We start from the raw sequence: 14,195 nt of genomic DNA on the forward strand, positions 1-14,195 counted from the left end.
TTCTGTTTATATTTGTGAACATAATTTTGATTTTTCTTGTTTGCTGCAATTTTCAGAATAACTAGAGTAGAAGAGTAACAACAAAGAAAACTGAAAAGGGTGCTTATGAAAGTTATAACAAATTTTTCCAGTTATTTTAAAATAAAATAAAAAAAACCCTTCAGTTAAAATGAGGGGGTCAAATCCCTCTTCCTTATAGATGTTTTCCTGCTTAGTGTGTCAGGAAATTGTGTGTGCACGAAGTTCTCTGATTATTTCTTCTTAACTTAAAGAGGATTTGCAAGAGGTAAGTCATTTGGCCCCTGCTACAATAGTTTTTCTTTAGGAAGCCTTGTCCAGTTGATCTCTCCACTTAGAAGTCGTCATTCTGAGGCCCTGCAAGAGGCTGGAAGACTCATGTTGTGGCCAGAGTGAATACCATTGTTTGAGAGCAACAGTTGTGCTTCACATCCAAGTTGTCGTTTGGGAAAGTAGGAGGAAGGGACGATGTTACAAAATGTAGGCATTCCAGGGGCCTTCTGTTTCTGACCTTGGATGGAAAGAAGTGTTACATCTAGCTTGGCCTGAAGCAGAAGGACTGTATAGTCCTAATGCAAAATGAAATGGAGAATGCAGGTTTGAAATTGGTATCTAATTAAGAAATTGCAAATTCTGATACTGAAAAAGTACCCTGATATAAAATAAGTTCTTATTACAATGCCTTGAACAGTACTGTAAATTCAACGTTTGTATTCAACCTAATTTAAAGGAAAAAATGTGGAAGCCTGGCAGGTTGTATCATCACCTTAAAGCCCACTGCAAGCAGATCTTCCTTCTACTGTGGAAATTAGAGCAGGGTCCTGGCTGAACTGCCCAGCCCACCTGGTTTACTTTACATTCATTTGTAAAGAAGAGCTAGAGAAGGGTGTAAGTTCCTATTCTTTAATTGATTTATCTATATTATGTTTACTACAAAAGGAGAAAAGAAGTAAAAATAGCTGCACATCTTAAGTATAAGCATCAGTTGTCCTTTGGCTGCTTTGGTGTATGGTAAATGAACGTTGACTGCACCAAGACAGCAGTGTTTTCCATATAAGAACTGTTGGTTCCATTTGGTTTTAAGTATGAAAGTCTCTGAAGCATCCTCTGAAAATTCAGTTGCAGAAAACAAACTAATCCTGCTAGATGGAAGGATGGTATTAAAGAGGCCTGAAAAATTTCATCTGCTGTGGCTGATGGAGAGGAACCTTGAAACTACTGAGTTACAGATTAGCTTAGAAGCCCCAGGGTCTGCCCCTCTCAAGAGGGGAGAGATGGAGTGAAATGGCTCAAGTGTCATTTCAAGGGTGGATGAGGGAGCAGATTTGCTGTTCCTTTTCACACAAGTGGTGTGAATAAGGCACAGAACAGCCTGTGGAACCTGCTCATGCAGGAGGACAGGAGTACCAGAGGAGTCTTTTGAAAGGTAAAGGAGTCCACCAGTTATTTGGGAAATGGGGAGAGAGATTTTACTGAGAACACGGGTAGCATGCCCTAGTTTGTTTTAGTGGAGATACTATGACTTCATCTCTCAATGGTGATGTGAATTAGAAATATCCTGGGGAAGTTGTGGCCTTACAGGTCTGCATAGATGCTGAATACTCCAAGTAAAAACCTGAACTTTTGGATGCGTAGGTGCACAAACTTTCAAGCCTTGTTATTTAAAACTTTCCTTTTCTGTTATGTTTTGTCTTTTTATCAACACTTGTTTCACATTTATGTGGAACTTTAACATATACCCCAATGGCCTTTTAAAGTAAGAAAGATGTGTGTTGACTTTTGTATTATAATTCCTGTTATAATGTAATCTAGGTCTGTAGATAGATAAGTAAGTGTGTATATAGATTACAGGATTTTAGATTTTTCAGTTCAGTTGCACCAAAAGAGCAAAGATTAAATGAGAAGTTAGATTTGAATCAAATTCCACAAGGCTTCCATATAAGCTAACAATTATATGATACTTTTCTTATCTGTTATAAATTTGCATGCTTAGTCTGCCAACATCTACTTGATTGGAGCAGAAAAGGAAAGGTTTAAAATGTAAGTTTACAAACACTGGATCTCTCATTGCAGTTGAAGTTTTTGGACTTTAGAGTGACCTTTGTTTATTGATTAGGAGTTTTTTATTGGGGGTGGGTGGGATATCACTGATTTGTGCCATTTCCAACGAAAGAAATGGGGGGGAGGGGGAAGTACAGAAAAAATACCTGTTGTATATGTGACCCTTTTTTGTTCTTTGTTAAGAGATATGCTGCATTTTATATAGTCATTGTGAACTTTTACTCTGAAATAGCTGTGAGGAAACCTATCTGGAGAATTTCAGATGACTTAGCTGATTTTCAAGTGAGGTCCTGCCTTGTACCTTACTTTCCATTAGGTTTTGACTGCTTTATGAGGAAATTACACAAGGCAGTAAAACCTTGGATTCATACACCAAATCCTCTTGCCTTCCAGGCCTCACACTTATATCACCAGAACAAATAAGCCCCTGAAGTTGTCTTGTCTTTAAGTTCTCTGAAACAGTTCTAACTGCTGTACAGATTTCTGAGATGAAGTTGTAAATCAAAATGTGTTATAGTGAACTCAGGCCTTGTGCAAAATATTTAATACTTGTTTATTTGTCTAGTCGTACAGTCTCTGTACTAGTGGCAGTTTTATGTTTTGATTGTAAAACATTAAAATTCTCATGAGATTTATAAAGTGATGTTAGTGTAGTGTCAGCTGTGATTCATAATTAGAACTGTCATGGCATGGCATTAGTGTATATCCGGTTTACTGGACAGCTCTTGAAAAAATTTATTCTTGTATCAACTTTTAGATCAGCTACTTAAAAAATATGTAAAAGGTACAGTGACAGTTTCAAGAAATTCATATCACTTTGTACTGTGAATGAAGTTGCCTATGGAAATAAATGAACTTTTCATATTTTCATGTTGGAAGATATTTTTATTTAAAACTTTCATAAAATTAATAGTAACTTAATTAGAAAACTCTATCACTTTGTATTGTGTTTGAAATACATTTTATTCCATGTAATTTTGAATTCATTTCGTGGAGTGGTTGTTGTCCAGACATCTGTAGAATGTGATCACATATTGCCTTCATGCAAAGAGAAAAAGTCCTGGGGAGAAACCGATGCATTTACTTAATTACTAAAATTAGCATGTACTTTTTCTGAAAGCACACTAAGCCCATGTCAATATCTGGGGTTCTGATGCCACATAGTGATCTCAGTTTGCATTTTCACTGCTCCTTTACCCAGAAACCAGCCCTCTCTCTACACCTGGGTTTCAAGGTGCAATGCTTTGTCAGGCTTAGAGTTTGCCAGCACTCTGAATGAAGCTAGTTCTCAGCATTTTGTATGGTATAAATTGATCAAGTATGAGACATCCGAGATCTGAGCTGCTTAGAAACTTCATTGTTGACTGGAGATGAGATGGATTAGGTGGAAATAGAAAAGTAGCATGAGGTGGCTGCAGCTCCCTTTTCATTTTCATTTGCCGAGGGTGACAGCATCCCCATTCCTCCCACAGTTCTATCCATCAAGGAAGGGCGGCCTTAATATATGCCAGCTTTCAGTCAATAGTAGCAGAAGATAAGAGAGTGGAATTTCAGTAAAGTGGAGACATACTTGATGGCACCCCACAGAGAAAATGTCTGCCGTAATTTGCTCACAGATCACAGTCCCGATCTGACTTGAATGTCCTTTACTGTGGTCATGTTCTCTTTGTCCCTCCGTTTCAGGACACTGGTAGGATCCATAACTGTTACCTGTTTCTAAAGCAGGAAACTCTCAGGTGCTGAAATCCAGATGTTCTGAGTTCATTTGTTCTAGCTTAAAATTCACAACTTCATAAACTCTTTCATGAATTCAGATAACATAAGACTTCAAACAGGAAAAGCTGGAGGTCTTTGCAATTGATTGCTCTTTGCCTGGAATATTTTTATAGTGGCAGCTAATTGTGCTTCATCGCTTAAATATGTCTAGTCCCTCCTTTAGGTATGTCATACGCCAGAGCTTTAGGTTAATCCTTTTAATCTCGTTGTTTGTGGAGCTGTGTTACCCTATCAAGTTTGTGGTTGTGAGGAATGCAGCTCGGCAAGTGTCCTGTGGTCGGACTTTTGTCCTGCATCTCGGAAGCTCCCTGCACTCGTGTCACCAGACAGAGACAACTGCAGTTGCTCAGGAGACTGGAAAACTGGCTCTTAGTGTGACAAGAGGGATTCCAATTTGTTGTGCTAAAATTACCCCCAAACTTATAAACCAGTTAATAATCTCCTACCCATGGACAAACCCAAGAGCAGCTGACTAGTTATTCAAGCTCTAAAATAATTTGCTAAGTGTTTTAGGGATGAATTTTAAACTATAGCCTTATTTAAAAAAAAAAAAATTCATTCTTTTTCCTCCATAGGACACCTGCCTATGAACTGTATTATTATGGCTCTAATGCAGTGTCGTCTTGCAAATTAAGGCACTTGTGGACCTGGAGCAACTTGGAAATGGTAGAGATTGAATGGCCTGCCTATATCAACTTACGAGTTATTGAAGTTTTTTTGATCATGCTTTTTGCTTGTAGCTTAATCATTATTTGGCCTTTTAAATGGAATTTCTTAGAATGCATTGTGAGTAACCTTTTGCAGGACATTCAAAAGACTAGGTTTTACACTGTTCTGCAAGAAATAGTCATAAAAATCAAGGATAATCAAGGGAGAAGCTCTATTTGAAACTACATCAATGAAAACATTAGTATCTTTGACCCGAAAACCGAGGGGTTTGGTGTTGGGAGCTGAAGTTACTACACAGGCAGGGGTTGTTCATGCCTGTCTCCGTGTCTCTTTAATGCTAGCTTAAGGCTATGGTTTGTAAGAGTAAACAAAACCAAAACTTTGAAGAGCTTGCTTTCCAGCAGGTGTCTGAAGAACCAGATACCACAAGGAGGAATAACTGGCTTACTTTCCAAAGAGAAAAAAAATCAAATACTAGAGAGGAGAACTCTAGAAAAGAGAAACCAAAAACTAGAGAGATTTCTGCCTCTGCCATGCTGATAAAATAAATGCTTACTTACAGCACCAGCATTGTAAGTGCTTAGCTGATGTCACAGAAGTGACTTCAAATAAGTGCAAATAAGCAGAAATGCCAGTGAAGCAATCAGATATGTCTGTAACTAAAGCAATAAACTTTTATCTAAGTAATCTATCCTAACATGGCACCAGATAGTTTTTGTGGGTGGGGTTTTTTTGTTTGTTTTGTTGGGGTTTTTTTTAAGAATTTCTAAAAATAATTGTATCTTACAACAATTGTATCTTAAAAAATCAGAGCAGGAAATTCAGGAACTATAAAATGACACTAAAATATTATTTTCATACTTTTGTTGTTAAACAGGAACCTTAAATGTAGCCTTTCCCCAAAAAGCCTTGTGCTACAAACCCTTGCTGTACTTGGTTACAAAATAGAAAAAATCTGTATCTAAAAAAGTAAAAATATAATTTGAAATATTTGGAACACACTACATCATAGAGCTTTGATGAGTTGGGATAATGCCCAATATAGCAGCCACACTCAAAGCCTCGATCTGTTGTAAAAAGCTAGTACAATAGGTTTTGGTGTGGATTTGTGACTTGATAGATACTAACTGCCATTTCTGCAATCTGAGTGATTTCAATATAAAGCACTAGTGTATTTTCATTGTTATCCCATGCAGGATCAAATTATTGATTATTCTGGGTTTTTATCATGTAACTTGGCAAGCAGGAAACTCTAAAATTAGTTGAGTTTTTTTGTAGTTTGATTGTGCATATATGCTTTATGTTTCTGAAAGAATTAATTGCTTGATTCCTACTGATTGACAACCATTGCAAGAAACAGATTTGCAATGAACTACCACCTTTGCTTTATATATACCACATTTTGCAAACCAGAACCATACAGTTGAAGCTCTTTGGTTAAAGAAGCCTTATAAATAGTACTTAAGCTGATCAGACCATTAACTGGCTGCTGGGTAGGAGGTGTTTCCTTATTCTTTTCATGACATAGATAGTACAAAACCTTGATTTTCTGCACATTGGAGAAAGCAAATAAGTGGAGGTCTCATCACAGATTATTGCCAGCTTAACTGAGCTCAGTCCCGTGTACAGCACTTCTTTCGTCAGAATTTTTCTTAGGACTCTGTGCCTGCAGCGATCCCAGGCCCCTTCTAGTGCAGCCATCTCTTGCAGCTCCTCTCTTTGATTTTCTTCCCTACATCAATGCTCTCAGGTAGCACGTGGCTGTGTAAAGTGGTAGAAGGGCAACAAAAATCAGAGAGCTCTAACAATTTTTTTTCCTGGTGATACTTGGTAAGAGAATACTGAATTTAAGACAGTGGCAGCCTGAACTTTGCGCCTGTTGCTCTTCAGCTGGAGATGGTTGCTTTGCCATCAGGGAACGTAACCTGAGGCTCTGCATCTCTGCTTGGTGGTCCAGCTCTGGCAAGCTGCCAGACTGTGCGATGGAGGTGACCCATAAGTGGGCATGTGTTTCCTTTGCTACCTGTCCTATGGGCAGCGTGAGACTGACGGAGAAATGTTAAAAGCAGCTGCAGGTAAGTGATCCAGAGGATTACTGAATCAGATCCTAGAGTGATAGATACAGCAACCGTTCAGAGCAGAGAGGTAGATTTCAGGGAATGGCTGGAAAACAAAACAAAACAAAAAGGAGAGTGGCAACTATCATCTACCAAAATGACAGAATATCCAGTGCCAGCCCCATAGGCATGGACCTGTGTTCTTCGAGACAGTGCCCCCGCGCTCACCCCCTCCATTCAAGTTCCTGAGTTGCCTTTGCAGGGGGTGCTGGCTGCTGCTGCTGCCCCATGAAAGAGATAAACTGGTCCTGACAAGCACTGCTGCTGACGGGCAGCTGCCCGAGCTCAGGTATAATTTAGCCATAACACGCTTACTGGAACATTTAATTTCTGTGTGTTTATTTTTGTTGGAAATGACTACTTTGTTAGATTGAATGACTGTGATTAGAAAGTTGAATAAATTACTTTTTTTTTTTTTTCTTTTTCCCTGTTTTGCTGTAGCAGGCATTTTCTGGTGAAAGGTGGGTAAAATATTCAGTACATAAAACTGAATAAAGACTAGATTCATAGAAAAGGAACTTTAAACCTCTGTGTTATAAAACAAATTTATTTGAACAAAAGTATTAGTAATTATAAGCACTGTCCTCAACTGTGCATTACTGGTCACCTTGTCCTTCAAGATGCCTCAGTTGATGAATTGTATTCTTCTTCAGTTCTTTTTTATGGATGCATCGTAAGAAAAGAGAAGGTTTTGTTTCTTTAGTGTTGCTCAGTTTCTTAACTTTGAAAAACTAGTGGTTTTAAATGGAAATAGAACTGATACCCTTTCCACTCTTAAAAAGCCTGCAGCAGGTGCTAGCTGCTTAGTGATTTCAGCTAGCTTAGCAATATGAATAGCTTTAAAAGTCTGGCAATAACATGTGGGGTTTGCTTTTTTGATTTATTTATTTATAGATTGTAAGAGATGACATATTTAGTCACTGACATAGGTTGCCAGGACTCAAAATATTAATTTTAAGTATTTATTTTTTTAATGAAACAAAAAGTTGACTTCCCATTTTAAGCTGTGTCTCTATGCCATGATCATTTTTTTTAATGAGAAGGGGCTACACAATAGGTATTCTGGAGCTTATTTTATTCTAATATAAATAAGCCTTACCTGCAGTTCAGCATAAACACAACCCTTCCTTCCAAGGAAACTGTAGCATATGTGGATTTTCAGCTCTATTTTTAAGGCAAAAGGGAAACCGGACAAATTTGAAGAGATGGAATGAACTTTTGAGTAACTTGTAACAAAACAATTTCTAAAAACTACAAAGAAGTTCTTGCTGATAGTGGCAGGCTGTAAAAGGCTATAAGCTAATTTTTGAAATGATCTGTAAAATGTAATGAAACTACCATAAGGTGTCACTATAACCCAAGGAACTTTCAAATAAGTTGCAAACATCGAAATATTCTTATCCAGCTTTCCTTATACTGCTTTGTGAAAATAAAAAAGGACTTATTTTTAAATAGCCTAGAGTATTCCTGTATCCATAGAAATCATCATAGTCAATACACCAGCTTTACTTTTCCTTTTTGCTTTTCCTGGTAGGTGCACTGTCACCCTTTCTTAGTATTTAGACCTATTCACTTTTGGGAGGGCAGCGAAGAGTGTTTGCCAAGTTAGCCACAAAATGTCAGATTTAGAAAACTACACTTTACACAGTGGATAGTGGCTCTATTTATGCAACATTTTTTTACCTTAGAGAGGGCTTCTATTAAAGACGTTCATGTCTAACATATTACTTGTATGAAATTGAAAATTAAAAAATGCTTTCTAGCATTAAAAATGTATGTAGTAGTCAGTGCAATGACATGGGAGCTCTGTCCTTTTGAAGGGAAACAAATGTACTTCACATAATAGCTTTCCACACAGAAATGCTTTAAAAAGCCCTCCTAGTTACTGTGTAAGGTGTAATGAATTACCATTTAATTAGCAGTCTCCAGTAAGGAAAACTATAAATTAGAACTCCTATTTCCATTATTGTTTTATTTGTTGTTAGCATCCCAGGATCCTCTATTTTTATTTCTTGTCCAACCGTGATCAAATTTCCTTCTATCAGCTACCTGATCAGGAAGCAGAAACTAGAAACTGAAGATGAATTTTTTTAACCATTTGAAATGAATGCTGGTTTTACCACAGATATCAGGGAAAAAACCATCATCTGAAAACTTGATTTGGGCTTACTCAACACAAAGCATTCTAATACAGCAGGAAAGGATTCAGTTCTTATATATAGTAAAATAGAAATCAGAATCCTGAAGTCTTTAAATTCGTCTTTATTTACGGAGGAAAAGTGCAGATGTTGTAAAGCCATAGACTTCAAAACACAAAGGACTATTTTGATCATTTAAACCAAACCTTTGTATGACATGGGATCCCAGGTCGCCTTTTTTATCTTTGACATCAGATGCTGTAGATCTTGAAGGCTGAATTCCTATAGTACCCTTCTTTAATGTAATATTACGGTGACTCTTACAGATGCCAACAGAAATAGGGTCTCCGGTACACCAGGCACTGTACAAATACAAAGGGAGAAATGGTTTCACCCTGAAGTTTCATGTCTAATGATAAAATATGCATGTCATCTGAGTGGACCTTTGTGCGTGCAAAGCACTGAAAGAAACTCCTTTGAGAAGACAATATGGAAATTCACGTAGGAACCCTGATCTCGCCCTCAGAATCCTGAACTCATCGTACCCTGATGCTGATAATCCCGTGTTTCCAGGGAGCACGTAGCTGACACAGGCTCCAGCAAACAAGGTTTGCTATTTGAAAAGTGTTACTGCTTAGGTTAGGTTTTAAACTCTGATTGATACTCAGTTTCATGATGAATGAAGTGATCTTCACTCACCATTATCTTTACATAGCCACTTCTGCGACATGTCTAAATGTGTGGTCTTTTTATTGTGTCTGGGCACTTCTTTTCTTGTTTCTTTGATTTACTGTATCTGCAGTTGTGATTTCTGTTGGAAATATAATGAAAGATGAAAAAGTCTCATAAGAAATCCACGGTTGGCATTATTTCTTTGGAAATAATTGGTTTCAGGAGAAAGCTAAGGCTGCTGCCATCCCCTCCCCTGAAGAAGCTGACCATGGGCAAAAATCACATGAACATTTTTGTTCCCCAAGTGCTCTGCCCCCATCTCAGGAAAAGTGCAGTATTACAACTCTTGTCTCCTACTGGAGGATTTTTATTTGCCTTGTTTAATGCTCTGCCTCCTGAAGTGAATTGACAAATTCATTTTTGAGCGGCTTTATTAGGGGGGTGGAAAACAAAGGAGATGTTGTAGTGGGTGTCTACTAACAATTGCCCGGCCAGGATGTAAGCGCTGATGAGTTGCTCTGTAGGCAATTAGGAGAAATTTCTGGATCGATAGCCTTTGCCCTTATGGGAGATTTCAACCTCCCAGATATCAACTGGGAATATCACACTGCTGTGACGAGCAGGTCTTGGAAATTCTTGAAGTTTGTAGGAGATAACGTCTTGTCATAGGTACTCAGTGAGCCGACTAGGAAAGATGTCCTCCTAGACTTGCTATTTGTGAACAGAGAAGGACTCGTGGGGGATGTGATGGTAGGTGGCTGTCTTGGCCACAGTGATCATGAAATGATTTTCAGTGTAATGAGAAAAAAGGACAGCAGGGTTGCTACCCTGGACTTCAGGAGAACAAACTTTAAGTTCTTCGGGGAGGTTTTTAGCAGAGTACCCTGGGAACCTGCTTTTGGGGGCTTAGGAGTCCATGAGTGCTGGTCAGTCTTTAAGAAATGCTCTTTAGAAGCACAGGAGAAGGCAATTCCATTGTAAGTCAAGCAAGCAGGGCAGAAGACCAGCTTGGCTGAACAGGGAACTCCTCGTGGAGCTCAAGAGGAAAAAGAAATCGTATGATCTCTGGAAGCTTCTTTTCCTAAGGGCATGCTAGACCCCAAGTCTAGCCCTGTGTCTACAAGGCACAGCTATTGTTATAACTGCACATCTCCTATATGTGCATTTGACCAGCTTCCAAGTTTTTTTACAACTCATTTTATTCTTGAGCACCCCAGGTAATGATAGTATACGAGCCCACAGCAGTGGCTGTCTGCATGCTGGTTTTATGTCTATATTAGCTCTAAAATACAGTTTTAATACAGCCCTACTAGAGGTCTTTGGGGATATGAGACTGTAGTTTCAGTGGTAGCTACAGGTTGTATGAACCAGGAGTAGTTTTAATTTTGCAAAATATTTCTTTGCAAGTGCAGGCCTAAAGCATGATGTATCTTGGACTTAGATTCCAGCTTGCAAGCAGCAGACTTACAGTGATATGATATAATACAGTGTGTTTTAAGGGGGTCTGAGACATCAGAAGGAGAATCACATTGGGGTAATTTAATTAATGAAGAAAATTAGGCATAGGATTAAACCAGGGAAGAAAAAAGTAGGAACAATGACAACTGGGTGCGTAAGGGCTATCATCTTAGGTCTTGTTAAGGAAGAAAAGAGATTTCCTCAGCTGATGCTCCAAAGTGTGTACTGGGATTAGTCGCATAAGGATTCCCATGGCCTCATCCAGCACATCCTTGTTGGGAATTGGGTGGTGCCCCCGTGGACGGTGCCCCAACAGAGGCAGGGCACCGCAAAGCTGCTGCGACACTCTGCAGCAGCGTTTTGGAGTCAGGGCATTTTACTACCCAGTGAACCTGGGGAGGAGGAAGCAGAGAAGCAGCGTTGCTCCTGTCGAGCAGCCTCTCTGCAGAGAAGCAAGAGTGAGTAACACCCTTTCTTCAAGCCTTAGGGAAAGGGTCAGAGAATTTCAAAAGGGGTCACCACTGCAGAACTGCAGGCGGTAGAAGCATAAAGAGGAGGGAGAGGTGAAACCTGCTGTGAGAAATGGACAGTTCTGCTAGTGGTGAAGTGGGCAACACTGCTAATGAGAGCCCCTCCATCCATGAGGGGAATGAACGTACTCTGCCAGGTGCCGGCCAGGACGTACCTCTGAGGGAGCTGCTTGAAGCATTCCCAAATGCACAAAGGACGGACTTAAGACTTCCGTGCTAAACGCAACTAGAGCATGTGTGGATAAGTGAACAAAGCTCCTTTCTTGTGTCTGCTCTGTGCTCTCTTTAACTGAAGCAGGACCAGAAGTTCTGAGAGAAGGGCAAATTAAAAATCCCTGTTCCACAGCTGCCAGGAGATAGTGGTTTTGAACACCACTTCCCAACCTGAGCCCCCAGTCTTTCGAGGCAAATTTCTTGCACTGGGATTTGCACCATTTCCAGTTTGTGGCTGGGTTCTTGCACAGTCTCAGGTGTTCGGCTGCCCTAATAGCATTCAGGAAGCTATCCCAAATGTTAGCAAATAGACATTTGTGTAAATGGAAGACAATTTCATTATATGCTTTTATATATATATATATATAGCTACAATCATACAACCTCTGATGTTTGGCAGTTAGCCTGCTAGTGTTTGTTTTCTGTGTGCCCTCTGAAAATCAGAGACCTTGTTTTAATGCGTGCGAGTGATTGTCTTGGGCCTGTGCTCCTTTTCACCGTGGTGACCTTGCTGCTCTGGCTGTCAGCGTGTCCTGGTGTGCCAGGACCAGGGGTCTGGAGTGGGCAACCAGGAGGAATTGCCTCCTCTTGCTGAGCTGCAGAGATGGCCAGATTCAAGCCTGAGCAGTGTGAGGAGGAGGAGGAGATGCAGCTGCTCCCAGGGCAGCAAGACATGCTGCAGGGAGGGTTGGCCAGGCAGTCCTTGAGTTGGCAGCAAGAGCAGTTGCTGTTCAATCCAACTAGACAGAAATACACCCGGAGAAGCCCTGCTACAGGCACATGGGTAGGTAGCACTGGGAGCTGGCTGGCCCCACGGCCCTAGCTGCACTTACTGCTCGCTGCGGGAGGACCGTCTGCCAGGACAAATGTGCAAGCGTGGAGTTTTCCAACGCTGCTCTACAGCACATGAATTATTCAAAGTGGAGAAAGAAACTGTAACCAGTTCTGCAACAAAAGAGACTGCAGCCAAGCAAAACTTCCTCAGGTCCCAAGCACTGCTCCCTCCCCACTGCTTGTCTACCTCACCTACCCATGAGGAAGTATTTTTTCCAATATTCCCTTCCTCGTAGCGGAGCTGGGACAACCCAGACATTTGGTATTTGTTTTATGGAGACATCTAAACCCCAGAGACTGGTGGCCCATGCAAGGAGCCAGGGGAGCAGCAGAGGGGCGGATAGTCCTTGCCCAGATTTACATCCCACTCAATCCTACCCACTGAGTTCAAACACTCAAATGAGTCTCTAAGTGCCCTGAGGCAGCTGAACACAACTTGGATCCGATTTGTTTCTCTAGGTGAATCACTTCTCACTTACTTTTTTCCTTCTCTCTCTCTCTGTAGAGTCTGGGTAGACCAAGCTCCGAACAGGAGCAGGGGGAAAGCGTGGCCCCTGTGCCTGAGCGAGCAATGACAAGTACAGGGCAGGAGGGACCAGACCCACAGCAGCTCGTTTGGTGGCACCGGGCAGCCGGTGGCAGAGCGGGAGCCGGGGTCTGTGGGTGGGCAGCTGCTCCCCTGCCCTCCACATGGCAACTCATAGCCAGGGGCTTCCAGGGGAAACCAGTTTTTGTCCCGCTGGTGGCCTGATGAGGCACGGACAGGCTCTTGATTTAACTTTCCTTGGGAGCGCAAGGGGAATATTGCAAATGCAAAGCTCTCCATTTTTCTAACGACATGGAAGTTTTCTACCTTCCTCTCCACCCAGGGAACATGGAAAGGCAGACAGGAGCCCAAAACCAATATGAAATGGGGCTTCTTTTCTTTTCCCCCCTTCTTTTTTTTGTTATTGTCCATAACCCAAACCCAATAACCGAGGCTTTGCCAAAAGCAGAATTTCTTCATTTGACTCCAGCCAACAGGCAGGCTTGACGAGCGTACCGGCAGGCTGCATTTCCACAAGTGTTTTCATTAAATACTTTCTGCCATGCTAGGAAAAGTCTGTTCTCGTCATGAAATCACATTGAGTTGGACTAGTTCACCTCTTTCAGCCACTTGGTGTTTCAAAAACGAAATGCATTTAATTTATAGCCAATCTTTCATTGCTTATTCAAACAGCATGGCACCAATGCACCTCTGTGTCTGTCTGCCCAAGGGCTGAGGAGCATCAATAATAAATGACCTGGCTGGGGAAGGTGGCTTGGGGTCCAAACCAGCAGGTGTATTGGGGTACGGGGGCTCATCTGGGCGGGGGGTACATAGTGAATGGGAACTGTAGCTTGCGATAATTCCCTCCCTGCAGAAAGGACTTGTAAATGTTTAATAAACTTCTTGCCCTTGCCATAGATGAGGTCTTATTAATGAACTGGAGTGGCTTGAGGACAGGTATTGTGTCCGTTACTATAGCCACCACCTTGCACAGGATCTCCGCGTGAAAGAGGCAGGGGAGGGAGAGAGGGAGGGAGGGATGCTCTGAGGATGAGCCCCAGCGAGGCAGCCTGAGGTTCGCCCGTGGAGCAGGCAGCTGCGTCCTGCCCAGGGACACCGGCCCTCGGCAGCACCTCCAGCTCGCCAGCTGCAGCCTCCGCACTAGCTGCCCCCGTGCAGG

This window comes from Balearica regulorum, chromosome 1 (genome assembly GCF_011004875.1).
Source record: "Balearica regulorum gibbericeps isolate bBalReg1 chromosome 1, bBalReg1.pri, whole genome shotgun sequence".
NCBI lineage: Eukaryota > Metazoa > Chordata > Aves > Gruiformes > Gruidae > Balearica > Balearica regulorum.